This window comes from Lissotriton helveticus, chromosome 8 (assembly GCF_964261635.1).
Source record: "Lissotriton helveticus chromosome 8, aLisHel1.1, whole genome shotgun sequence".
Classification (NCBI taxonomy): domain Eukaryota; kingdom Metazoa; phylum Chordata; class Amphibia; order Caudata; family Salamandridae; genus Lissotriton; species Lissotriton helveticus.
Window position 1 is genome coordinate 141,965,528 of NC_136069.1, and position 26,462 is coordinate 141,991,989.

General features: G+C 46.2%; 1 protein-coding gene across 14 annotated transcripts in view; it reads left to right on the plus strand.

Moving 5' to 3' along the window:
- The window catches only part of ZBTB20 (zinc finger and BTB domain containing 20), a 2,277,743-nt gene that overhangs the window by 894,453 nt on the left and 1,356,828 nt on the right, over positions 1 to 26,462 (plus strand). The gene's annotated exons all lie outside the window — the stretch shown is intronic.

The following is a 26,462-nucleotide window of genomic DNA, read 5'->3' on the forward strand; positions in this document are numbered from 1 at the left end:
GTTTTCTCACATGATTTTCTAATGGAAGTTACCAAAGGTGCCCCCGAAGCTAAAATGAGAACACATTTTGTGCATATCTTTATATATAAAAACGAATGTATGTCTGTCTGTCTGTTTGTCCTTTATGCATTACTACACCATTCATCCGATCGCCATGAAACTTTGGGAAGTTGTTGAGTACACTCCCGCGAAGGTTTCTGGTATAAACATTTTTAAAATATCGGCCCCCCAGGACCCTCATAATTTTTCGAATACTGATGTACGCACAAGATGGAAAAACAAAAAATTATGTATCCACAAGCACTTGAATAAATAAATAGAATTAAAACAGCATTCATCCGATCGCCAGGAAACTTTGGGAAGTTGTTGAGTACACTCCCGCAAAGGTTTCTGGCATACATTTTTTTTAAATATCGGCCCCCCAGGGCCCTCATAATCTTTCGAATACTGATGTACGCACCAGACGGAAAAACAAAAAATGCTGAATCCACAAGCACTCGAATAAATAAATAGAATTAAAACGACACTTTGAAATGTTTTCCATATTAAAATGAATACGTTTCAATAAAAATGACACAATGTAAATTGAATCTTATCATACCGAGTTTCCTTGAATTTCCTTTCTTCGGAGATCGCAGCAACGCGCGACGGGTAAGCTAGTATATTCATAAATCTTCCTCAGGTATGTAAGAAATAGCTTGTGATGTAAGTAAACATGTACTTTCAACATCAGCAGCAGTCTGATACAGTAGCGGCCACTGTAGCGGGCAGCATGGTGCGCAGATGGGGGGCAGATGCGGGGTCGCGTGGGAAGGGGTAGGTCGCGCGGGGAGGGGGGGTTTCGTAATTGAAAAAATAAAATTAAAACCTACCTTTCTGCAGGCCCATGTCCCGTGTCTTCACTGCTCCTACTCTCCTCTCTCAAACAGGAACAGGAAGCAGGCAGCCTCCCTCCCCTAAGCCGTGGGGGTGCCGCCCAGCCAGGTTGATGGTATGTGACCATATACTTTAAGGTATAAAGTGCCCCATGCCTTAAAAAATATTGTTATTACAAGTCACCTCGAAGTTTCATAACCTTATAAAGGAACTCGTTTTTCTATATGGTCATGGAATTTCTCAGTGACTTACAATATCCTGATAATGTACAGCAGGTGGTACTTTATCCCATATATTATACCTCTGTGACCTTCACAGACGACTATTAGGGGAGGAAGGTGTAGTAGCAATATGTTGGTTGATACTGTAATGAGGCTTGTCTCAGGTACTACCTATAAATTCCCTGGGTAGATATCGATCAACTAGAAGACAATCAAATGCAGCATTTTGTTAGTGTACAGCTGTGCAATTTACAATTCTATTTGTTTGTCTGGGTATTTCAGTGGGGAAGTGGAAGTTGGCTGTGATTTAGAATCCCCTCTAATGTATTTTAAACTAAGAGTTACTATGCCATAGGACACCAATTTACACTAATAAGTGAGCCGGTGGGGCCATATTTAGTTAGAGGATGTTTGTTAATGACACCACTAGGAGGAGGAAAGGTGTCTAGTATGGGATTGATTTGGCATTGTAGTAGCATTAGCGATCTTATAATTACACTTGCGTCGCTACCTTACCTGCTAGGATAGCAGGAAATGAGCACACAAGAGCTGTTGCTTGCCGGTTATGTTAGCATAATGTGATGAATTGTATGATTATCTAAATGCACAGGACTAGCCACTTGGGAGTGTGAGCCAATGAAAATGTTGTCGCTAATATATGTGCTATAGCTATTACAATGAAGCTCTATTTTTGACCATATCGAATATTACAAATTATACCGAGTTGTGGTATCACTTACAGGATGTGGAATGCAGAGTTATGTTTCTGTTTCTATCTTGAAGCCCAAACTCTATTTGTATTCTTTGTCCCTTGGAGATCGGATAATTGAGCGCTAACCAACCAGAAGAACCACCCAAAATAGATTTAACCTTTCTTTTTTTCAGGATCTCAGATTGGATATACTACCCTTGAATTCACAAAAAGTAGTAAAAAATCAAGCACTGACTTTTTTATTAATCCAGTGAAATTTGTGAACTAACCTATGTATTATGTCGATTTGCAAAATCCTCATTTGATTTCCAGCTATCTGCAGAGTGTACTTCTCTCTCCTGCAATCCATGTTGCTCATGTGCCTCTTTTTGCAAGATTGGACGACAAGAGTATGCCAGGAGACTTCTAAGTCCGGGCCCCTGGTTCAATAAACAGGAGAAGTGGGTGTGAAAATAAGTACATACCACGTTTTTAAATACAACCAAGTCCTTTTGGATTGACTAATATACAGACCCATATTGACGCATCAATATCTATGGGACCTACATGAGGACTGGCATAATTAGGTGGAGGATTGTGACCCCCCCCCCCCCCGACAACACTTGATCAATTCATCACCAATCTTTGATGATTTGTGGGGGACACCAAGTATTAATTTTGCCTGCCTTACAGGCAAAATTAATACAAGTTGATACCACTGAAACTCATCACACTGTATTCTAAGGCACTAAATTGAACTGGTTTGGTCATCGAACAATTGAATTAGGAATAACATTGTGTTGACCAACACATGACTTGTTGATTAGTGTGAGCAATGACAATATTTTTCTTCTGTCTAGTTTAAATCTCCCATTTGTGTGATTTTAGGAATGTTATTTTGTATATGCAATTTGACATATGTGATTGTTGTTTTTGTGTTTTTATGGTTTTAATGTACTTCTGCCTCAGAAGGTTTGAATAATTACAGACGAACTTGAGATTTATTGAATAAAAATATTCTGTATGTAGCTTTGGTGATTTTGTAATACTTATTGGGATATATTGGATGTTTTTGATATGAGTGGATGACAGTGTGTTTTTGAAGACATCCCAAAGGGAAATTGTTCTTTTGGCTTGAGGTCAGTTTGGTGTCTTGTCCCTTTGGTGTAGGAGGACCCCTCTCTTTTTTGGCGCCTCTCGCTCGTGTGCTTCTCCTCCACTCAATCCACAGTGCTTTCTCTTGCCTATTTGCTCTAACCACTACTCCCCCATGTTGCTTCCTCCCCCCAACCATGTGTTACTTCCACCCTGCTTGGAAAAAAACCCACATGCACTATCTTGGAGGCTTGGAGCGTCAAGATGGCGGTTGCACTCTAAGAGTGCTCCGGACTCCTCCGTCATCCGCCCAAGCATCGTTCTCTATCGGCATAGTTATAACTGTCCAAAAGCCTGGCAGCACCCCGCTGGGGCCACACGGAGTGTTCCGGCGAGGAGTGGCACCGCGGGGCGGCCGCAGACTCCTCGTTTTGAGAGGCTTGGAATCAAACACGCTGACAAGATGGCGGCACGGTCTGTAGCCTGAGGCCGCGGATCGCTGGCAACTGGCATCGCCTGCTGAGACCCTCTGACCCCGTGTTGCCAAGAAACTGAGAACCCTACGGGAGCCTCCAGACTCGAGAGGGGGCCCTGAAACCGCCCCGCTGCATTGCTGGAGTGCGGGGGACCGCGGCCTGGCCTTGAGGTGGGCACTGCCAGCCAGAGGACCCCGCTACAATGGAAGCGGTGGGCAGGGACGCCTAGCTGAGGTGGGCACAGCGGATGCAGCCCCTGGAAGAGTACCCCCCCCCCCCGGACAGACCGGTAAGCAATGCAGCCTCGGGCTAGAGGTGATGACGTGGGTGTGGCCCCTCCCTGTACAGGCCACCTGGCCATAAATAGATCCTCCCGAGGGGACCGGGGGAGCACTGGGGACCCTGGGGCGGCCCACTGAGCCACGATCCAGGCCCCGCTTGACCACAAGCAGACCAGGACAGATCACTGCCAATATCTGCACCACCGCAAACCCCCCCTCCCCACGAATTGTGATCGGCGGCCTTGGGGGAGTGACCTGGTGGGACCCCCAGGGCCTGAAGATACAAGGCACAAACTGGGCTGACTGGCGCCCTGCCCCGTGAAGGTCCTCCCTGGGGGCTCATGAACCTCTGACTTTCCCTATAAAGCCTTGTACAAAGGCCCGCGAGGGCCCATGACCAGCTGGACCGCCCGACTTGCAGACCGAAGACCTGGAGGCGCCGGAGAGGTCCTGACCACTCTTCCGTCGCTCCACCCTGTGGTGACTGGATGGGCCCCCCTCTGCCTTTGACATACATCCTGGTTCTTGGCTCCTGGGGTTCCAACCCAGCACCTTGTCAGCTCTGTGCTGCTCCCCGGCGTGCAGTACACCAGAAAAAAGCAAGGAACTCCGGGCAGCTGGGACTCCTGGAGAGCCTCTCCATCCTGCTGACGTGCCAACACACCTGTGCCTACCTGAGGCGCGGTGAGACGGCCATGAACTATTCGGACTCGTTGCCTCCTTTTTCAACGGACCCCCGCACTGACCCTATTTATCCTCCACACACTCGTCAAAGGAACAGACTACTCTCCCCCCAGATACAACAATCTACACACGAAATGGAAGCCACCTGTGCCCGTCTGTCACCATGGGGAAGGACCAAGGGGCCCAAGCCTCCTCTAACACAGACCAAAATGGATTAATATACAACCATTGACCCGCAAACGGCGGCCAGGAACACTGAGAAACCCACCTCGGCTGACCCGAACACAATACTATCCTACAAGCGATCAGTGCCTCACAGGCCTCAATCGAAAACAAGATTGGTGAGGTTTGAGTAGATATAGCTCTCCTACGACAGGATCTCCGGAATGCGACAGCCTGTATCTCAGAAACTAAATCCCGCATTTCTACCGTCGAGGATGACTTCGCCCAACTAAAGGAACAAGTGGCCCGCCTACAGACCCACACTAGAGAACTGCATAAAAGGGCAGAAGACACCGAAAATAGATCGAGGCGCAATAACCTCTTTGGTAGGGTTTTCAGAGGGAACGGAACAAGGACAAGTGGGAGAGCTCATTCGCGGTGGAGCGGGCCCACCACTCTCTGGCTCCCAGACCTCCACCTGGAGCACCGCATCGGCCCATAATTGCCAGGATCCTCAATTTCAAAGACAGAAACTCCATCCTGAGGAAAGCCCCCAACCAAAAGACTCTGACTTAATGTGGCCACCCCATAATGATCTTCCCTGACTGCACGCGAGAGGTCCAGACCCTGAGGCGCTCATTCATTGAAGTGAAACTGCGCGCTCTGAATCTCCAATACAGATTGCTCTTCTTGGCCCACCTCTGAGTGGTGTTCCAAAACAAGACATTTCTTTGAGTCTCCTGAGGTGGCAGGAGGCCTGGGCCTGGCTGACCGAGGAGCGCTTTTTCAGGATGCATGCCTTGGCACTGTCCTCAGGGGCCCGGGCTGGGGTTGCCCGGGTCGGGTCACCCAAGCTGAACAGAAGGCGCTCACGTTCCCGCAAGGGGCAGGGAGCTCGCCGAGCCATGTCGGGCTCACCCTCAGGTGCTGGTCTGCACCCTAGAGGTCAGGCAGTATTGAACAACTCCCAACCCCCCTTGCAACGATCTGGATCCCTGGAGTGTTCAGCCGCCAGAGGCACCTCTCCTAAAACTCTTCACATTGACTCCCCCGAATGGGACCTCTCTCGTAATCCAGCACTTCTGGGGTGATTGGGCCGACTGAGTTCTTGCTGTCCAACACGCCGTCAAAAAGGAATGCACCCACATGGTCATGGTTTGTTAATATCTGTAGACAACTTTGCCCATGTAATGCAATATCCTAATGTAAGGAGGGGTCCTCCACGCAACTCCAAACCTGAACGTTCTAGTGTGGTTAGTTTATCTTAACCTTAACTGGGACAACAGATGCTTCAGTTATCGAAGTATAGGGAGGGGGAAAGGAGGGGGTTTGGGACAGTTGTCCCGAGTTTCTGTCCATGCACATTGCTTGTTACACCAGCACTCTTACCCTGCAGCATGGCAGTCACATACACAGCCCACAGGATGGCACGAAAACCACCGCCATCAGCTAGAGCATATCCCAATCAATCCCGTACCCAGTCTAGGCACTACAGACTTTCAAATTCACCAGAACCCAACATGATACAAACACAAAATACTATCATGGAATGTCAGTGGGCAGCTCAACAGGGTCAAACGGACGGCAGTCTTATGATACGCCCAATGCCCAGTATCTGACATACTCCTGCTCCAAGAGACTCATCTCATGGGCAATCACTGTCCCTCTCTCGCAAGATACGGCTACGACAGAGTTTGGCAATTCTCCTGCGACACAATCTCCCCTTCGTACTCACGCAAGCCACTAAAGACCCTCAGGGATGTTTCGTGGCTTTGAGTGGATCATTAGGAGTGAGCTCCCTTAATTTATTGTCCATCTATTCTCCTCCCTCGACGCTCACACTGACCTTGAAATGAACCGCTGGTCGTATTGCTTCCCTACTCCTGGGGATGACAGTGGTTGGGGGCGACTTCAACGTGGTCATGCTGCCAGACCTCCATACCACAGACACAAGGGCCCTGCACGCCAAACATCTAATGAACTGGGCCGGTACCATGGGCATCTGTGAAACCTGAAGGACTTGGCACCCCCGCAGCTAGCAATTCATTCATACCTCCGCAGCGCCCCACACTCATGCGCAAATTAATTGCATTTTCATTCCCGTTCTTGACTTCCAAAGGATCAGAGATGTCGCTATCCTTCCCAGGATCATCTCGGATCACTCACCTCTGCTCCTAAATGTGGTTGACCCCCTGACACACTCCATCCGACGTGGAGGATGAATGCATGGTTCCTCCAAGACAAAGACTTTAAGAAAGCAGTTGAAGCTGAGCTTCAGCAATACTTTCTCACCAACCACTGCTACGTCTCCTCCCCGGGTACCCTGTGGGAAGCTGGTAAGGCCACCATTTGTGGCTTCGCCAAAGACCACCTCAAACTCAAATGCCTGGCCCACGACAGCCAGATCACTCTCTTGGAAGCCCAGGCGACCCTCCTAGAGAGGCGCACGCCTAGAGACCGGGACGACCTTCCGACGAGTCAGCTCGTGCACTTGAGGGACGAAATCTCCATGTTGTCCGCTAAGCTGCTATGGAGGTCCTCCATAGCTCGAGTGTACGGCTGGGTGGGACGAGAACGGGAACATTCTACATAGACTAGCCACATATCCCATGGCTAACCGCATAATCAGAAATTCAGGACTCGGAGGAACTCATCCACCGCTCTCCCCCACCAATGGCCCAGACATTTGCTGCCTATTATTGTAAACTCTATTCAGCACAACAACCTGAGGTTTCCCTCTCCGAGTTGATCAAACTGGAACGCTTCTACCTCCCCCGTTTCAATGCAGCTGAGTCAGTCAAGGCTGATATCCCCGTTACCCAAGAGGAACTCAATGAGCCATATCGCGTACCGCATCGGGTAACATTCCAGGCCCAGACAGCCTCCCACAGGAATACTATGCCGTCTACCAGTAGATACTTGTCCCCCACCTCTATGATTTATTTGCTGAAGCCACTGAGAAGGGCTCATTTCCCCCACAAACAGACGCAGCTACCATCGTCATCATATCGCCCAATCTCTTTCATTAACACAGAGGTTAAAATATTTGCCTCTGTCCTGGCCCAGCGACTGAGACCCTACCTTACCAAACTGATCCACCCCGACGAATGTGGATTCATGCCAACACTGGGGACTAGGCACTATCCCCGAAGTCTCCACTTGGCTTTAGCAAATGGCCATTCATTAACTCCATATCAAGCACTTCTAATCGATTTCGAAAAGGCCTTTGACTCCGTTGATTTCCATTATATTTTTTTACCAAGGCATAAACACCTTAGCGTAAGTTGAGGCCCAATTCGTCAATGCTGGCTCTCACTGTTTGGCATTGATGTGTGCTTCACCAGGTGGTTAATTTCTTCAGAGGCACATCTTACAAATGAATAAACCTAGAATTGGAAATTCTGCAAGTCTTAACCACTTCCAAGCTCATGACGAGCTCAGCTCGTCATGCAGTACACTGCTCGTGTGTAATCTTAAGGGACATGAAACTGGGACTCGTAGGAGAGTGGCATGGACAGCTCTATCTAGAAGAGGCAAACCACCCATTGTCACAGCAGTTATAGAAATTCACTACTCAAGTGTAAACAAAAGGAGTTGCTGCCAATTAAAAATAAATACCCACAGTATATAGGCGTATATCCAAAGAAAATAACAATGGGTATCTTAATTAGGCAACGAAAACATGCATTTGCAAAATTTCGCAACTACTCAAGATTGTTTCATCATGTTATTATAACACTATTGAAAACTAACAAGACAACTTTCATCTTTTAGATAATTTATTTTCATACTGTCAGCTGCTCATCCATTTGCAGGGGAAAATATCTTGTACTAGGACTTATGGTCAGTTAACCCCACTGAATGAGACAAGAATAATACAAACATGTGGAGGGTCTAGAGCTTTGAAGTGGTGCAAATTATGAGATAAAAATGTAAAGTATTGAACCAAGCACTCCAATACAAACTGCATTTTACATTATAATCTAGCAAACGCAGGTGAAACAAGCAGTGGCAAAGCCAATAGGCCGGGCCTTTGGGAGCTAGTGGCTTTGCCTAGCATAACTGATGTTGTGCAGTATGGCTATTGTACTTTAAAGAAGCCTTTGGCGCTGCCGGCTGCCTCAGTTTACAGGCATGTGCAGTGCAAATGTGCATCCCTACATAATGACGTGGCTGCTTTTCTTTTTTTTTGTTGTAGTTACTGATCAGAGTTTTTTTTATACTCAATTTTATTGGTTTTCGAACAAAAGAACACAGGTGAAAAATTAAAACATAGCATATCACAGCAATGATAGGACGCAGCCACATTATGTCCTTGGAATTTAGTATGCTTTGCAGTCCATGATCCCACGAGGCCACATGCAATATACAGAGTTATTGGATTAGAGCGTGCTTATTCTATCTGACCCAACCGTCACACCACAGTCATTTGATCCTGGACACTGACAGAAAGGCACATTTTGATCCGGGCAGAAAAATGGCAACATCTAAAAGTGGCAATTTTTTTTTTAATGTTTTTATTCAAACAATCTTTACATCGACAATTGAAGCCGATCATAGGCAGTCATTTCATATCTGAACATTAACCTATATAAGAGCATACCATTTCTAGTACAGCTATAGTGTGTTACATCTTCTATTTCAGTTTTGCTATCCCTCATTTCTCTTTAACCTTACTCCCCTTATCCCTCTTCATCTGAACTATCCATGTCCTCTTCTGGCAGCTGATCACATATGTCTCCTCTGAAAACATTCTAGGCAGTCCAGATTTTATTCCATTTTTGCGGGCTACCCCTCGTTGCATAAACTGTGCGTTCAGTAATCATGGTAAGATCCATGTTTCCACACCAGGTTCTCAGTGTGGGCCCATCCGTTGCACCCCATTTCTGCGCTATGTCTCTCTTAGCAATCATGAGTCCTAGCGTTGCCCAGGTCTGCCCATGGCGGGTGAGGTCATTGGGATCCCATACATTTAGGAGACATTTACGTGGTTCTGGTATAAGGGAAGCCTCCAATGTTTGCGATATTGTGCGTAAGACTTGACGCCAGAATTCTACTATCACTGGGCATTCCCACAATGTGTGGAAAAAGTTACCTTCCTCCCCGCATCCCCGTAGGCAAAATGGGTGTTGCACTCGTTGTAATTAGTGCAAGGTTGTTCTAGTATAGTATATACGGTGTAGGATTTTAAGCTGTACTAGCCTAAGCTTAGCGGAGATTCCCACCTCCCTAGGGGACGCCAGGGCTTCTAACCATTCTGCATCATCCATTTCTCCCACTTCCGCCACCCATTTCTCTCGCAATATGATTGTAGGGTCTGGTACGTTATTGATCAATTGATTATTGATAATTGATTATTGATAAGTATGTAAGTGATGTTGCGCGTCTCTGCATATAATCAGTCAGTAGACGGTCCTCTAGTGGAGAGGCCTCCGGGACTTCAGTGTCTGGTGGGAGTGCCGCTAATAATGCGTGCCTAATTTGTACGTACCTATATGTCTCATTCGGGCCTAGGTCGTATTGTTGTCGAAGCTGAGTAAACGGGATTATTGTTCCTTTATCCCACAAATCTCCCACTGTGGAAATACCAATGTTGTCCCATTGTGTGAATCCCTTACTACGTCTCAAGCGTCCCAGGGCCCTAGTGTCCCAGAGCAGGGTAAGTTTGGTTATAACCCCCTTCCAACTCAGTTTTGCTTGTGCCATGTACCATATTGTGACCGTTTTTTTCGTGGGCCCTTCCAGTTTTGAGGCGAGGCCTCTGTCATAGAGCACGGCTAGCATGTTATTCGTACCCAGCTGTGCCCTATCCGCTCTATATGCTAGGTCATCTTGAGACGCGTGTATCCATTGGTTAATGATTTTAAGCTGTGTCGCCCAGTGATATAATTGTAAATTCGGGAGTGCAATCCCGCCGTCGTACCAACTTCTGCACAGTTTAACCTGTGCTATGCGTGCCGGGCGAGGACCCCATAGAAGGGTCGAAACTTGTGGGCCGGGTAGGGTGTGTTGTCAAGTGCGTATAGGAATCTTGGCAGAGCCATCATTTTGTATAGAGCCGCTCTACCCAGGAGCATAAGGGGCAAGGACGCCCAGTGTACTACATCGCGTCGCAAATGCTCCAGAGGTGGGGCCAGATTTTTCTCAAAAAAAAGCCTGTCGAATCTCGAGTAATGTGGATTCCTAAATACTTAAATGAGTCTCCTGCCAATACGAGTGGGCAATCCGCTGGGAGCGAAGGTTCCGGTCCCTTCAACGTGTATAGTACTGATTTAGACCAGTTTATAGTGTATCCTGAAGTTTTCCCGAGATTATCGCAGATGTTGAGGAGTTCCGGCACGCTATGTACTGGGTCCGTCAGATATACTAGCATGTCAGCGTAAATCGACAGACGGTCTTCCCAGCCGTCCTCCCAGCCTATTCCCCTCAATAACGGGGTCTTCCTGATCATTGTTGCCAGAGGCTCCAACACCAGGGCAAACAGAAGCGGCGATAGTGGACATCCTTGGCGAGTCCCCCTTGCCAGCGGTATTTCGTGGGACAAATGGCCGTTAGTTGTAACTTGAGCCAGCGGTTTAGTGTATAAGAGTCGTATCCAGGCTCTAAATTTAGGGCCAAAACCCATATGTGACAGGACAGCAAATAGATATTGCCATTCTACCATGTCGAATGCCATTTTTGCATCTAACGACAGTATCACCGCCGGTTCTAATAACTTCGAAGCCCTGGCCATCACTCCATGCGCACGTCTGAGATTGAGTGCTGTGTTCCTGTTTGGCATAAAACCTGACTGATCCGGGTGAATCAGTCGCGGGAGGTGGGACATCAGTCTATTTGCCAACACTTTAGCCAAAATTTTGGCCTCTGCGTTAAGCAGCGATATCGGACGATATGAGGTGCATTCTATCGGGGGCTTACCAGGCTTTGGGATCGCCACTATTGGAGCGATTCGTTGATCCAACGGGAGTTCTGCATTCGTCAAACTTTCGTTATACATTGCCAACAGTGGCGTACTTACAGTCTCAGCCATAATCTTGTACCATTCTATGGGATCCCGTTTGGGCCTAGTGCTTTCCCAGACTGTACCGAGCGGATTGCCGTTTGTATTTCCTCAATCGTCAGATCCGCTTCCATTTCTGCGGCTTCTTCTGGTGCAAGTGTTAACATCTCTATGTGTCTGAGTGAGTCCATTGCCTCCACCTCCGTTAATTCTCTGTTTGGGGTGTATACTTCCCTGAAGTACTCAGCCAGTGTGTACAGTATGTCTTTTGGATGCTTCTGGAGTATCCCCTCCCGTGTTCTCAACTGCTGTATCCCTATAGTGCCCCCCTCTCTTTTATCTAACCAAGCCAGCATTCTGCCTGCTTTGTCCCCTACATCATATATTTTATGTGCTGTTGCCGTGATGTTAGTAACTGTTCGGTTTTGTAGGTGGTCCCTATATTGTTGCTGATGGATATTCAAGGAGTGCGCCGTGTCTGGTGAGGGGTCGGCCATGTGTGTTGTGTTCGCTGCCTGCAGAGCTAATTCCAATTCATCCAATTCCTTCTGGTGCGCCCTCTTATACCCAGTAATAGAGGCGATTGCTTGACCCCTAAGGACTGTCTTATATGCTTTCCAGACTATTGAAGGGGAATCTACTGACGTTGTGTTTTCCTCAAAATAATGTTTAGTGGTGTTTTTAAGTTCCTTCCTAATGACGGGGACTTTAAAGTAGTTAGGATAAATGGGGTGTAGTCTTTTACGAGATGTCTCCGGGCACGAGAGTGTTAGTATCACCGGAGAATGATCCGAGATGCCCCATGGCCTTATTTCGACCTCTTCGACATTTTGCAGCCTATTGCCCAACATCAGGAAGTAGTCTATCCTCGACAGACTATTGTGTACTGCGGAGTGGTACGTGTATTGACAAGCTGTGGGGTGTGTGGATCTCCAAACATCGACCAGTCCCATTGCATCTATAAAGCCCTGGATCCGAGATGGTCCCGACTCCCGAGCAGGGAATCTATCCACAGTAGTGTCTATTGTTGTGTTGAAGTCTCCTCCTATAACCAGATCTCCTTCCAGTAGGGCGAGAATGAAGTCTCCCAATGCAGGCAGCGTCACCAAGTGAAGTGCCGGAGGTATGTAAACTGAAACTATATTCAATAGTCTGCCCTCCCACTGCCCCTGTATTGCCGCAAACCGTCCTTGATCATCTATCTTGCTCTGTAGTATTATGAATGGGGATGTTTTCTTTACTAGAATACCTGTCCCCCTTGATCCCGGGGAGAATTCTGAGTGTGCCGCCATTCTGTAACCCCACCTGTCTAGTGCCTTACATGTCTGTCCCGTGAGGTGCGTCTCTTGCAGAAGAACTAGTGTTGGGCCCTGTCGCTTTAGCGCCTGTAATACCAGTCCCCTCTTTATTTTATCGCCTAACCTTCTTACGTTCCACGTTACTATCCGTAGGGGCGCTATTGGGGTCTCCTGCATCATTGCACGGGAGTCACTTAGTTGTGTGTCCTGCGTCATGTGCGACATGCCTAGGTATGAGGAATCGTTTCCCTGTCAGGATAGCAATGTACCTGCCAACTATTCGAGTTTGTGATGCGCCACCATTGTCGATGTGTTTCATAAATCTAAATAACCAAAAAAAACTAACTTTACCCTCCCTCCCTACTTCCCTGTCTTCTTGCATAGTCCGCCCCTCTTTGAAATTTGAACATGAAAATCATACAAATAGAAACAATAGTCAAAATACCAATTATTCTCCCTCTTTCCCCTCCCGCCCTCCCTGCTCAACGGATTTAAAACCGCCCGCCACCCCATCTTAGCAGAGTGCTTGTTCCCCTCCCAACCCATTGTACTTGCTTGTCGGGGTACAAAGTCCGGTGGGAGCAGCAGCCCTTCCTGCCCTCCAAGGCCCGCCCCGGGCCAGTGTCCATGACCGGCTCGACCACTGTCTTACACCTTAACTGTTGTCGCCTCGGGATTCAATTGTTCAGGAGTGTGATTCGCGGTCGACCTCTTCTGCCTCTGTCTCTGGCAAGTTTTCCGACCCTATTAGCCTGGAGGCTTGCGTTCCGGAGTGGTCTTCTCCTTCTATCCAGAGGCGCTGGTTCCTACTTCCATGGCGGGATCCTTCTGCTTGCCTCCAGCCCTCAAGCCATTCATATGCCGCTTCCGGGGTTTCAAAGAACCATGTTTTTCCTTCAGCTACCACTCTGAGTCGCGCTGGGAACAGCATGGAGTAGGGCAATTCACGGGCCCGCAACGCCTTTTTGACGTCCATGAAACCTCTCCTACGGTCAGAAACTTCGGCCTTGTAGTCCGGGAAGAAAGCAATTGTTGCGTTCTGTACTCGAATTGATGGTGAGACTCTTGCCGTTTGCAGGATCGCATCCCTGTCCCAAAAGTTAAATAGCCTGGCTATCACCGGTCTCGGGGCTGCTCCTGGTTTTGGTTTGCCGCCGTGAACTCTATGCGCCCTCTCCACTGAGAAGAAACTGGACAGTCCCTTGGGTTGCAGTCTCGTCTTTACTAGTTCTTCCACATACAGATCCATTGCTTCTTTACCCTCGCTTTCCGGAATTCCAAGAATGCGCACACGTTGTTTCTTCTCGAGCGCCCTTCCTGTTCATCCAGCTTCTCCTTCAGTAACTTGTTTTCTGTCTCTATTCTGGACACTGCCGTTTACAGTTCTGATGTGTCTTCCACTAATGACTTGGTGGCCACTTCTATTTGTTTTACCCTTTCGGCCAATTTGTGGAAATCTGCCCGCAACAGTGAGACATCTGTGGAGATCGTCCCTACATTAGCTTGAACACATGACAGGGCTTTCATTATGTCTTCCAGTGTGACCTTCTTCGTCCCTTCGTTGTCCGCCGCCTTACCCGTGGATGAGTGCCCTTCCTTCAGGGGCATTAAGCTTTTATCATATGCATATTTGTCTAGCTTGGCCTGCGTGGTCTGAGTCCGTGTGCCCCTTCCTGACATGGCTTAACTATATTTAGTTCTATGTTTGTTTGATTACTTCGGCTGTCCGTTATCTTTCTCCTGAACAGATGGTCAGTGTGTCGTGCTGGAAAAGACTGTCTATTGTGCGTTTGGTCTGTGAGCCAGTAGTGGTCCTTACCACTCAGATGGATGTATTGGTCTATCTTTGTCGCGTTTTTGTTCCCCAATGGCCCCCCTGTAGGCGGTTTTATGGGGCCTGGGTCACAGTGTGCCGCCGATCATTCTATCATATTTCTGCCTTGGTCTATCAATGGAGGCCATCCGACTGTGTCCAATTCTGACATGTTGGACCTCCCCATGCCAGTGTATGCCCTTCGAGTTGTCTTTTACTCAGGTAGCCCCCCGATAGGAAATGGGGGGGGGGGTCCTACCTGTGTTCGGCCTGCTGCGTTGATCTAATAAACGAGTGCGCTGTTCAGTAGCTGCGCTGTCCCCCTTGAGCTCGAGTTCCCAGTTTTCCCACTACCTCAGGGTCTCAGCGCCACTGCACTATCATTCTTACCAGGGGTCGCTCATCAGTTACCTCTTCGGTGCCAGTGGGGAGTGTCACCTCCGTATTAGATGGTCGTGTGTCCTTTACCACCAGCGCGCCAATCGTTGCGCCACTGCACGCCCCTCCCTTCAATCAATCAATCAATCAATCAAAGCATTTATATAGCGCACTACTCACCCGGAGGGTCTCAAGGCGCTGGGGGGAGGGGGTCCGCTACTGCTCGAACAGCCAGGTCTTGAGCTGCTTCCTGAAGGCGAGGTGGTCCTGGGTCAGGCGGAGGTGGGTCGGAAGGGAGTTCCAAGTCTTGGCGGCCAAGAAGGAGAAGGATCTGCCTCCTGTGGTGACTCTTCGGATGCGGGGGACGGCGGCGAGGGCGTGGCTGGTCGATCGAAGCTGGCGTTTGGGAGCGTAGAAGTTGAGGCGGCTGTTGAGGTAACCTGGGCCTTGGTTGTGTAGGGCTTTGTGTGCGTGGGTGAGGAGTCGGAAGGTGATTCACTTGTTGACCGGGAGCCAGTGCAGGTCTCTCAGGTGTCCGGAGATGTGGCTGCGGCGTGGAATGTTCAGGATGAGTCGTGCTGAGGTGTTCTGGATCCGCTGGAGTTTCTTCTGGAGCTTGGCGGTGGTTCCGGCATAAAGGGAGTTGCCGTAGTCCAGACGGCTGGTGACGAGGGCCTGGGTGACCGTCTTCCTGGTCTCGGTGGGGATCTACCGGAAGATCTTACGTAGCATGCGCAGGATGGGCCTCGCATTAATTGAGGTCCCGGCTTTCCTATGGGAGTTAGGCCTGTGCCCATCTCACCCTCCGCTGTGGCTCCCTAACTTTCGAAGGGGGAGGGGGCCCTCGGAGCTCGCCGTTTTCTGTGATGGCACTCTATTCTTCTTACCGCTAGCTGGGAACGGCACAGTTCCGCCGTTGTCCAATGCGGGTATTTTCCCAGCTCCTGAGCTCCTGGTCCGTATGCTGCCCATAAACTCCTAGGCGCTCCAGCTGCCTCTTATATTATTCGTGGTGGCGTCGCTGGCTTTCCGTGGGCCTTTCTGAAGCGCTTTACCTGCGGCAGCGCTGGGTTTGACCGCCGCCTGTGTCGCGCTGTTTAGCCGTGCCCCGCCTCCTTTCGTCACGTCCCTGGGCCGTAAGCCACTTTAGGGCATGGTCTTTGTTCGTTATTTTTAGCAACAAAATATATCCAGGCATTGACAGAAGCTTTCCGATATCTGGGACGCCTTTTAAATAATGTGGGCGCCTATGAGAAAGTAACTTTGGCGTCTAAACAAAGAATACTTCGGAATATCCGTACAAGCGCCACTGAATATCCCTATAAGCGGCCCTGTTTTTAATTAAGAGGAATATCTGAACAATCTTCAGAGCAAGAAGTTGCCTTACTACCACGGAAATCAACCCAACAATATATCACACGAGAGTGAAGTAACATCAGAAACAGAACATGATATGCTGTTCCAGTTTCTCACAGAACGAATTGTAACGAATTGTAGTGAATGAATACACGAAGGAACACAGAACTATCCACGAGTGATACATGCTGATATTGTCCTGACGAAGACACTCTGGTGTCGAAACGCGTTGGCAGACGGACATCAATCTTTCCAATCAGCTGGGGAAATCATTTCAGCTTATTTCTCCTAACTAACCTCTAGAGAACATAATAATTGAATATGATATTCTCTTTTTATTATCTTGTATATCTTTTATCATTATGAATGTGTATTTGAATATGCCCATCATTTTTATTAGTATCATTAAATTTTATGATATCATGATTATGTGTTAGTATTTTTTACTTGTGATTTATGTGATCTATTCTTGCCAGTTGTCTACTTTGTCAATGCCTGGATATATTTTGTTGCTAAAAATTGCTTTGCCCTGATCCAGGATTTTGATCTCACTCAGGGGGTCCTTGTTTTATGCCATAATGGTCTTTGTTCGTTATACAGGCCGCCGCCGATCGCCTGTCGTTTTGGGTGATCCCGAATTCAAACTCGTTCCGGAATTTCACCGGTCGTTGCCGCTCTGTCCTCGACCTCGGGGCAAGCCTTTGGAGCGTTCTGAATGCTCGGATCAGTAACCGGATAGATGTGAGGGCTGCGTTTTCACCGGAGCTCTGCAGCTACGCCGCCATCTCGTTCGGCTGCTAGCCACGCCCCCCCTAAAAGTGGCATTTTTAGGTCTCGCGCCTAGCAGTGCACTGCACTGCAGTGCTCGCGAAGCGCGAGACATTTAGGGGTCCATTAGGATGACGGGCGGACTTTGTCCGCCCGTCATCCTAGCGGGTATTGGGACCGCCCACCATAAGGGCGGCGGTCCTGTGGGGGGCATTAGGATGTGCCCGCCACAGTGGCGGGCACATCCTGCATTTCTAGCATTTGCATAAACAAAGCGGCAGGCACCGCGCGGTGCCTGCCGCTTTGTTTATGCAAATGTGGGAGGGTATGTGGGAGGGTACCACAGGTACCCCCCGTGTGCAGCGCCCACCCCTCCTTCACTCTGGGGTCCCCCAGAGTGAAGACCGCAAGCCTTTCCGTGGCGGCATTGCTGCCACGGAAAGGCATGTCTGAAAGCCCATTGTAATATGGCTGGCGGTGTCTATGAGACACCGCCTATGTGAAACAGGGGGAGGAGGAGGATAGATGAGACTAGGTTGTCCTCCTAAAGAGCAGTCAAACAACAGTGTGGATCCCAGTCATGGGACCCTGGGGCCTAGCTCAGTTCAGGTGTATGGTTGATTGGAACCCTACGCCGTCAAGAAAGAGAAATTTCTTTCTAGTGTCCCCTCACTCACCGGGGTTGCCCCACGGTGACATGCTTCATCATTGGGGTCCTCCCAGTTCTCTACGAAAAGGGGCGTGCTGCGACTCGCGAACTACGCAGGAGCACTGTTAGTGTGAATGACTATGTGTGGTGCGAAAAGAATAAGTGGAGTGGGTGTTGTGTGTTAGGATCGTGAATATTATAACAATATTAAAGTGAATTCATGCGTGCGGTCCGGGGAGGTGCCGAGTAGGTAGAAAAGCGCGATTTCACAAGACAGGATCAGTGTATCCCATAAGTGAAATTGACCCCCAGCGTGACCATGAAGCGTCATTTTTCGCTTCTATAAAACCCACTAATTGAGAGGAACGTATGTATTTTAAAATAAATGCATGCATGAATTCACTTTAATATTGTTATAATATTCACGATCCCAACGAGTGGGATTTAGGAGTGGCATATGCAGGGCTGGTCCCTGCATGGTCCTGATGAAATGCTAGGGGTAGCATGAAACATGTCGACCATATTGATCACTGAGTCAACCACATTATAGGTTGTCCTACAGTGACATCAACCCCACTTTTAATATACCTGCATAGGAGCTCAATAAAACAGTTAGGCCCACTAAGTATGGTATTTTTAACACACACACACCCACTCCACTTATTCTTTTCGCACCACACATAGTCATTCACACTAACAGTGCTCCTGCGTAGTTCGCGAGTCGCAGCACGCCCCTTTTCGTAGAGAACTGGGAGGACCCCAATGATGAAGCATGTCACCGTGGGGCAACCCCGGTGAGTGAGGGGACACTAGAAAGAAATTTCTCTTTCTTGACGGCGTAGGGTTCCAATCAACCATACACCTGAACTGAGCTAGGCCCCAGGGTCCCATGACTGGGATCCACACTGTTGTATGAGACACCGCCGCCATATTAAAAAATTTCCGCCCCGGCCGCAAGGCGACAGGGGCGGAAAAGCGACGGACGGTCTTTCCGTCCACCGCGGTTCCCCCCCGTCATACTAATATGGCGGGGAGAAAACTAGTGTGGATGTCGGGCGGATTGCCCCCGCCAGGCCAGTGGTGGCTACCGCCAGCCTGGCGGAGGCAATCCACCCGACATCCTAATGGGCCCCTTAGTGAGGGAAAAACGGGGAATCTGAACTGACCTAGGAATCGCACACGGAGGTGCGTTTCCTTTTCAGCTACCCCATTGGCCTTAGCCTGTGTCTTTTAATGAAAGACTGCACGCTATTGGTCAAAGGCGGGCGCATTGCTACGCCCACGGCCTATTGGTGTCTATTACGCGCTTGGTGCGCTTAATAGACACCAATAGGCCGTCACGTGGTTTCAATTATCGTGCCCAGACACGGGCGCAATACTTGAAACTGAATCCAGGGCTCGTTTTTTCTTTCCTTTTGGGATAAGCGCGGCACCCTCGCTTTACTTTTAATGTTATAAGTAAAGTGTGGGTGCCGCGATTATACCAAAGGTAAAGAAATAGAAAAAAACATCTATTTCTTACTTTTGTTATAATCGCAGCACCAGCGCTTTACATATAACTTTAAAGGTAAAGCGCAATTTCCTTACTTGTAACGCTTGATCTGCTACCAATGAATGTACTTGTTTTTAAAAAATCAATGAAGTTGATTATCAAAAAAAAAAAGTAAAGCGTAAGTGCCGCGATTATATTATACCAAAAGTAAAGAAATAGAAAAAAAAATGTATTTCTTCACTTTGGTATAATCGTGGCACCCGCACTTACTTTTAATGTTATAAATAAAGCGCTGGTGCCGCGATTAAACCAAAAGGTACAGAAATAGAAAAAAACATCTATTTATTACTTTCGGTATAATCGCGGCACCCGCGCTTTACTTATAACATTAAAAGTAAAGCGAGGGTGCCGCGATTATACCAAAGGTAAAAAAATAGATTTTTTTTTCTATTTCTTTACTTTTGGTATAATTGCGGCACCCGCGCTTTACTTTTAATGTTATAAGTCAAGCGCGGGTGCCGTGATTATACCAAAGGTAAAGAAATAGAAAAAAACATCTATTTCTTACTTTTGGTATAATCGCGACACCAGCGCTTTACTTATAACTTTAAAAGTAAAGCGCAATTTCCTTACTTGTAACGCTTGATCTGCTACCAATGAATGTACTTGTTTTTAAAAAATCAATAAAGTTGATTATCAAAAAAAAAAAAGTAAAGCGCAGGTGCCGCGATTATACCAAAGGTAAAGACATAGATTTTTTTCTACTTCTTTACTTTTGGTATAATCGCGGCACCCGCGCTTTACTTTTAATGTTATAAGTAAAGCGCGGGTGCCACGATTATACCAAAGGTAAAGAAATAGAAAAAAACATCTATTTCTTAATTTTGGTATAATCGTGGCACCTGCGCTTTACTTATAACATTAAAAGTAAAGCACAGGTGCCGCGATCATACCAAAGGTAAAGAAATAGATTTTTTTTCTATTTCTTTACTTTTTGTATAATCGCAGCACCGGAATAGGTCTCGCATTACTGCAAGTTTGAGCTATTGGCGTTGCATTATTGTTTGCAACAGCAATAGCTCAAACTTTTAGTAATACGAGACCTATTGCATTGCAAATGCTTGTTAAAATAGTAATTTAAATTCTGACTTTATCATTAAAGGGGATTTAAATTACAATTCAAATGAGTGGAAGTATTACTCTATCTGCTCCGAAACTGAAGTTATCACTTTTTAATTGTAATAAAGTAACACAGTGTTAGTCTATGAGATAGATTGCCTTGCTCCAGTGAAAAACTGCTTTAAGAGTGGCCCGGACATGTAAATGTAAGTGCACATGCCCTCTTTTTTAAATACCATGCACCCTGCCCTTTTAGCCTTTAGAGTATACCTTAGGGGTGTCTTATAAGTATTAAAAAGGAAGGTTTAGGCCTAGCAGAAGGTTTATTTTGCTAGGTTGAAATGGCAGTTTTAAACTGCACTACTGGCTTTAGTGGCAGGCTTGTGACATGTTTACAGTGCTACTTTTTAGTAAGGGTCACAATGAGTACTACAACCCACTAGTAGCATTTAATGTACAGTCCCTGGGTAAATGTAGCACCATTTACTAGGGACTTTTAAGAAAATTAAATGTACCAGTTAGGTGTATACCAATTTTCCATGTTAGGAAGTGAGAGCAAAATCAGTTTACCACTGGTAAAGTGTACAGAGTCCTTATGCCAATAAAAATGTATTCAGCAAAAAAATTGAATAGTGAAGTTAAAAAGGTCTGGGGAATAGCACTTAAAAGATGGTCATTTCTAACAGAGATCATAAATTCTACCTTGTGGTTTATATGAAGGAATGGGAGCACTTTCTTCAGTATCATAAGATGGAAAATATTATTCTTAACAACTTTGATCATTTATAGGGTGAAGAAGGGATTTAAAAAGCATAGATAGGAAAGAGCTTATTCACAGTTATAGTATCCTTTGTAATGTCTCATTCTACCAGGATCTATTTTTTGGATCTGTTTAAGTACAGGTGGTGTCGCTGCGTTTTTGAAGTAGGTAGGTATGAGCCCCAGAGTGACTTATCTGCTACCATTCAGTTGATGGGTCTGAACATCATTGGCATACATTTGGTATTGCAACTGGTATTAGGCAGAAAGCAGATGTAGATACTGAATAGGAGGCTATAAAACCTTGAAGACTGGGTACTCCACACCTGATCTTTTTAATTGACAATACAGCAGTGCTGATCTAAATCTGCTGAAGGCAGTTTAGTAAGAAGTAACAAATCTGTGCCAGAGCCATGCTAATACTGCAAACCATGTCTTCTCTTTAAAGAAAACAATGAGTATGGAATAAAAAAATTCCCCTTCTCAGGTTACAAGATCAATTGGGACAAATCGTTGTTCCGAGTAGCCGGAGAACCCTCCACCCTAACATCCAGATGTACAGTGCCCCTGCAGGAGAGAGGTTTTAAATATTTAGGGATCTACATCACACACGATCCTGACAAGTTTTACAATCAGAACTTAGGACGACAGCTTGATAGGCTCATTGTTGACCCGATATATTCGCTCACGCTCCCATGGGTCAAGCGGCACTGTTTAAAATGATGGCTCTCCCACGTCTACTCTATATGCTACAAAACTCGCCATTGGGGGTGCCCCCCTCTTTCTTCCGAAGGGTGGACTCAGAACTTGGGACGTTATTGTGGAGCAGGGCAGCCCCACGTATAGCACTAAGCAAGCTTCAAAGAGGGGTCTTCGAGGGCGGCCTGGCAGTGCCAACATTCGTAGTTACTACTGGGCCTCACAGCTGGTGAATGTGAATGGCTGGATGTTCGAAGACAGGGCAGAAACAGCATACAGGGTAGATAGATTGACTATGGGAACACGAGGCCCGCAGGAATTACTCTCCAGGAAGCAAATAGATAAACACCTCCTGGCACATACTAGAACAGTAGTAAGGGTGTGGAAGGCGGCCACGAAGTACCTGGGGTGAGAGAAGAAATTCTCAGGGCTGACGCCACTCTGGGCGTGTGACCTTCTGAAGGAGATTGGACGGTGTTATACTTAGCTTGGGTGGCTGACTTCCCTGCTACTCAGCTGGTGTGGCTCTTAGAATGCCTGATGACATAATAGAATCCTGGGTGCCTGGCTTGTGTGGAGTGGCAGTTGATGGCAGGCAGGCTGAGTGGCAGGGAGGCCGCTCCTGGTGGGGTATTTGTCATCTTTACTTATTTACTTTAAACTTGACTTGGAACGAAGCTTTATTAAATCCAGCGTGTTACATATACCTGGCTCAAGAACTTCTTTAATTACAACAGACGGCTTCGCTAAATGGGAGTTGCTAGGACTTGAAACATTCGGAGATATCTGGAGAGGAGGAGCATACATCACGTTTGGGGAGCTGCAAAGAGATTATGAGATGGGAAAAGGGGAAAGGCTTAAATACACTCAACTAGGACATGCACTACGGAAACACATTATTGAAGGAGAAACAGTAAAAGAGGCCTCATAGAAGATAGGATACTGACAGAACAGATATGTGAAAAGACTAACAGCCTGATTCATCATTCTCCCGTTGTGCGAGCCCCTAATAGCGATTCATAAGGAATCGCTATTAAGGACTTGCAAAACGGGATTCATGTAGAAATTGCATAAAGAAATGCGATTCCTACACATTCCTTATTTGCGATTAGCAAATTGCTAATCGCAAATAAGGAATAACTCCCCATTCATTCCTATGGGCCTAAAGGCTCATAGAAATGAATGGGGAGTTATTCCTTAATTGCGAATAGCAATTTGCTAATCGCAAATAAGATAGCGATTTCAAGGGTGCCAGGGGTGTCCAAAGGACACCCTGTAGCACCCCTGAGATGTAATCTACATTGGTGTTGCGCACACACATGTCCAAAGGACATGTGTGTGTGTAACATGCAACTTAGAAAAATGCATTTAAATGCATTTTTCTAAGTTTTCGCTATTTACCACGAGGTTTGACCTCGCGGAAAATAGCGGCCCAAAATAGTGATTTCGGTATTTTAAAATGGTTCATGAATTGCATTTAAGGAATCTCAAATAGAGATTCCTTAAATGCAATTCCTCGCAAATATGCGAATTCTTTAATAGCGAGTTTTGCATTTGGGATGATGAATCCCAAATGCAAAAATTGCACTCGCAAAGGGCCAGATTCTCAGAATCTGGCCCTTTGCGAGCGCAATTAAGCTTGATGAATCAGGCTGTATATCCCTATTCTATAAAAAGATAGTCAATAACGCCCAAGAGCTCATGAGCACCCTGCGGTTGGTATGGGAACAAGATGTTGGTACCTTGGACGATGAGCAATGGGTAAAAGTGCTATAGGGCCTAAGAGAGGTGGCAATTCTGGCTAGGTTTCACCTTATACAGCTTAAAGTATTACACAGAGTGTACTACCCTAGGTCAGTGTTATGCAGAATGGGGAGAAGTGGAAACATGAGATGGGTCGGAGGGGTCCTTCTATCATGTGCTTTGGTAATGCCCGATTCTTCAGGAATATTGGTTAAAGATAGCCAAAATAATGTCAGAAGTAGTGGGCATAGAAGTCCTATTAGAGCCCTAAGGGTTCCGCCTGATTACGGAGGCAAATGATTTCTTTAATGCGATTTTATATAGCGTGAACATTACCTGAAGGTGTCAGAGCGCTTTACAAAAGAACCAGTTGCGTTACATAAGGACTTTTGATTACATGAGTTACATAAGAGATACAAACAGGAAAAAAATTGCAACTGTGCAAGTAGAGGGAAAAATTGCAAATGTACAAGTTGTAAAGTCACTCAAGGAAGAGATACACACAGATAGGCTCTAAAATCACATAGGAGTGGTAGTAAATACAAAGGTCTTCTACATATACTAGTGGTTAGAGTTATATATACAAGTGGAGTGAAAGGAGGGAAAAATTGCAAATGTACAAGTTGTAAAGTCACTCAAGGAAAAGATACAAACAGAGAAACTCTAAAATCACAGTAAGTACAAAGGTCAACTACATATACTAGTGGCTAGAGTTATATATATATATATATATATATATATATATATATATATATATCAAATTCACTCAGGATTCATTTTAACAGTGATTATGCTTGGACAATTATATATTACATATTTACAGAGCAGGAAATTCTTGCCATCGTTCAGCCAGGTGTTCAGGTGGAGTTGCACTCAAGGGTGGTGGTCTTGATGATTGGCCAAGGCATGTAAAACAATGGCAAGTACTGGCCGCAGTGGTTGCGAAGCGGAATGTGGCAAAGAAATGGGGGGCGACTACCACCCCAACATTGGAGGAATGGGAAAGTGACCTGGACTGATGGTGGCAAGTGGAACTAACGATTTATAAAAGTAGAGGGTGCCCCAAACAAGAGGAGAAAATCTGGCGGGCATGGCAGACATATCGAGGACTATAGACGGGATAAAATGTACCAACCTGTTCACTGTTAATCATGATTATAATTTATCAGAGGATGTAAATGCTTCAAACTTCAAAATGGGATTGATGGTGCAATATAAATGCTCTTTGTATGTACAGCAATGTCACGTGTTAATAAAAAGGTTTTTTTTAATTCCCTTCTTTGGTTTGTTGTCTGAGCAATATGTGAAGTGTGCTAGTTTGTAATGGTCGTCATATATGTTACAGTGATTTCTTGGCTCTCACATGATGATGAGTGCATGAGCAATATATATATACATATATATATACACACACATATATATATATATATATATATATATATATATATATATATATATATATATATACCAACACAATTTATATTAGCAATGCCACCACTGATGAAGCAATAATGACCTCATCAATCACATCATTTTTCACATGAAGTATAAGTTTACAAGTTCAGTCATTGATGACATTCTGTGTATCATGAATGGGAACAACTTATTGATGGAAATCAAACTACACTCTCCTGGCATTTGCCTTCTCATGCTACACCTTCTAAAATGAAGAAATGCAAGGTAGTTCATGAAGTTCAGAATAGTGTACCAAAAACGACTTTTTTATTTGAGTATAATATTTTTCTCAGAAAAGCGCAACAGCCACTAGCTGTCAGAAATTTAGCTCAAAAGTACATTATTTTAATGTTCCATATTCACGCATATTCAGTCAAAAATCTGCATGTTGCACGCCGACCATTGGCAGTGGGACTCCTACAATGGTCCCACTTCCTCGGCTAAGGTGTTTGCTGAATATTTTGGAGGAGCGTCTCAATAATTGTACATCATTTTATATCACTGACCATCTTACCGGCTGGACCTCGTGGCCTTCATCACTCTCGAAGTCCCCTAACCAACGGCCACGCTGGAGCTGTAGTGGAGGCTACGCTTCTCTGGTCGGGGCTGATTGGCTGGCTGCTGTAGAAGAGAGTTCTGGGTGCTGAAATGTGTATGCGCTGCTTATTATCTGACTGACACCCCCTCATCAGTCTCTGCCCCAATACATGCAAAGTCAGGGGCGTAGCTCGGCCAGTAAGATTGGGGGAAAAGGGGTGGGGGAGAGGGACTGCAGATTTGCCAACAATTTCGCTGGCCTATAATGTTAACATACATTATATGACAAGCAGAGCGCACGTTGCTTGAGTGGCAGTGGAAAGGGAGACGAGTGTGGATTGGTAAGGGTACTAAGCTAGAGAAAACACAATATTTTGTAAAATAACAAACATTTTTTAATACTTTCAAAACAGAGAGGGGAGTGAGTGTGTTTGTATCTGTGTGTATTGAAAAATTCCCGGTGAAATCCTACAGACAGACACCACATACCGATTGAAAGGCCGGCCTGTACCCAGCTATTTTCTTGAAAATACATTTATTGGGGGGAAGAGGATTAACACCCCAAACACTCCCTCCACCCATTGCTACACCCCTTTACATAATGCATCACACTACTCTGTGAGCGTTAAAGAAAATTAAGAGAGGCTATTATCGTAAAAAAAAGTATTGTTCACTATCTGTGGTGGTGGAGAAAATAAAACCATACCACCACATGCCAACGATGCCACTGTACGGAAGGATTGCAACGTTTACAGAATAACAAATATATTTAATTGAACTAAGGATGATTTAAAGTCCAAGGAAGTTGTTCAAACGTATACCATTAATTTGATGTCACCGTCCAAACGGTTGCGACTATGATTTCAAATCTTCCCCCCTGGTGAATTATGTGGTGCGACCATTTCACTGC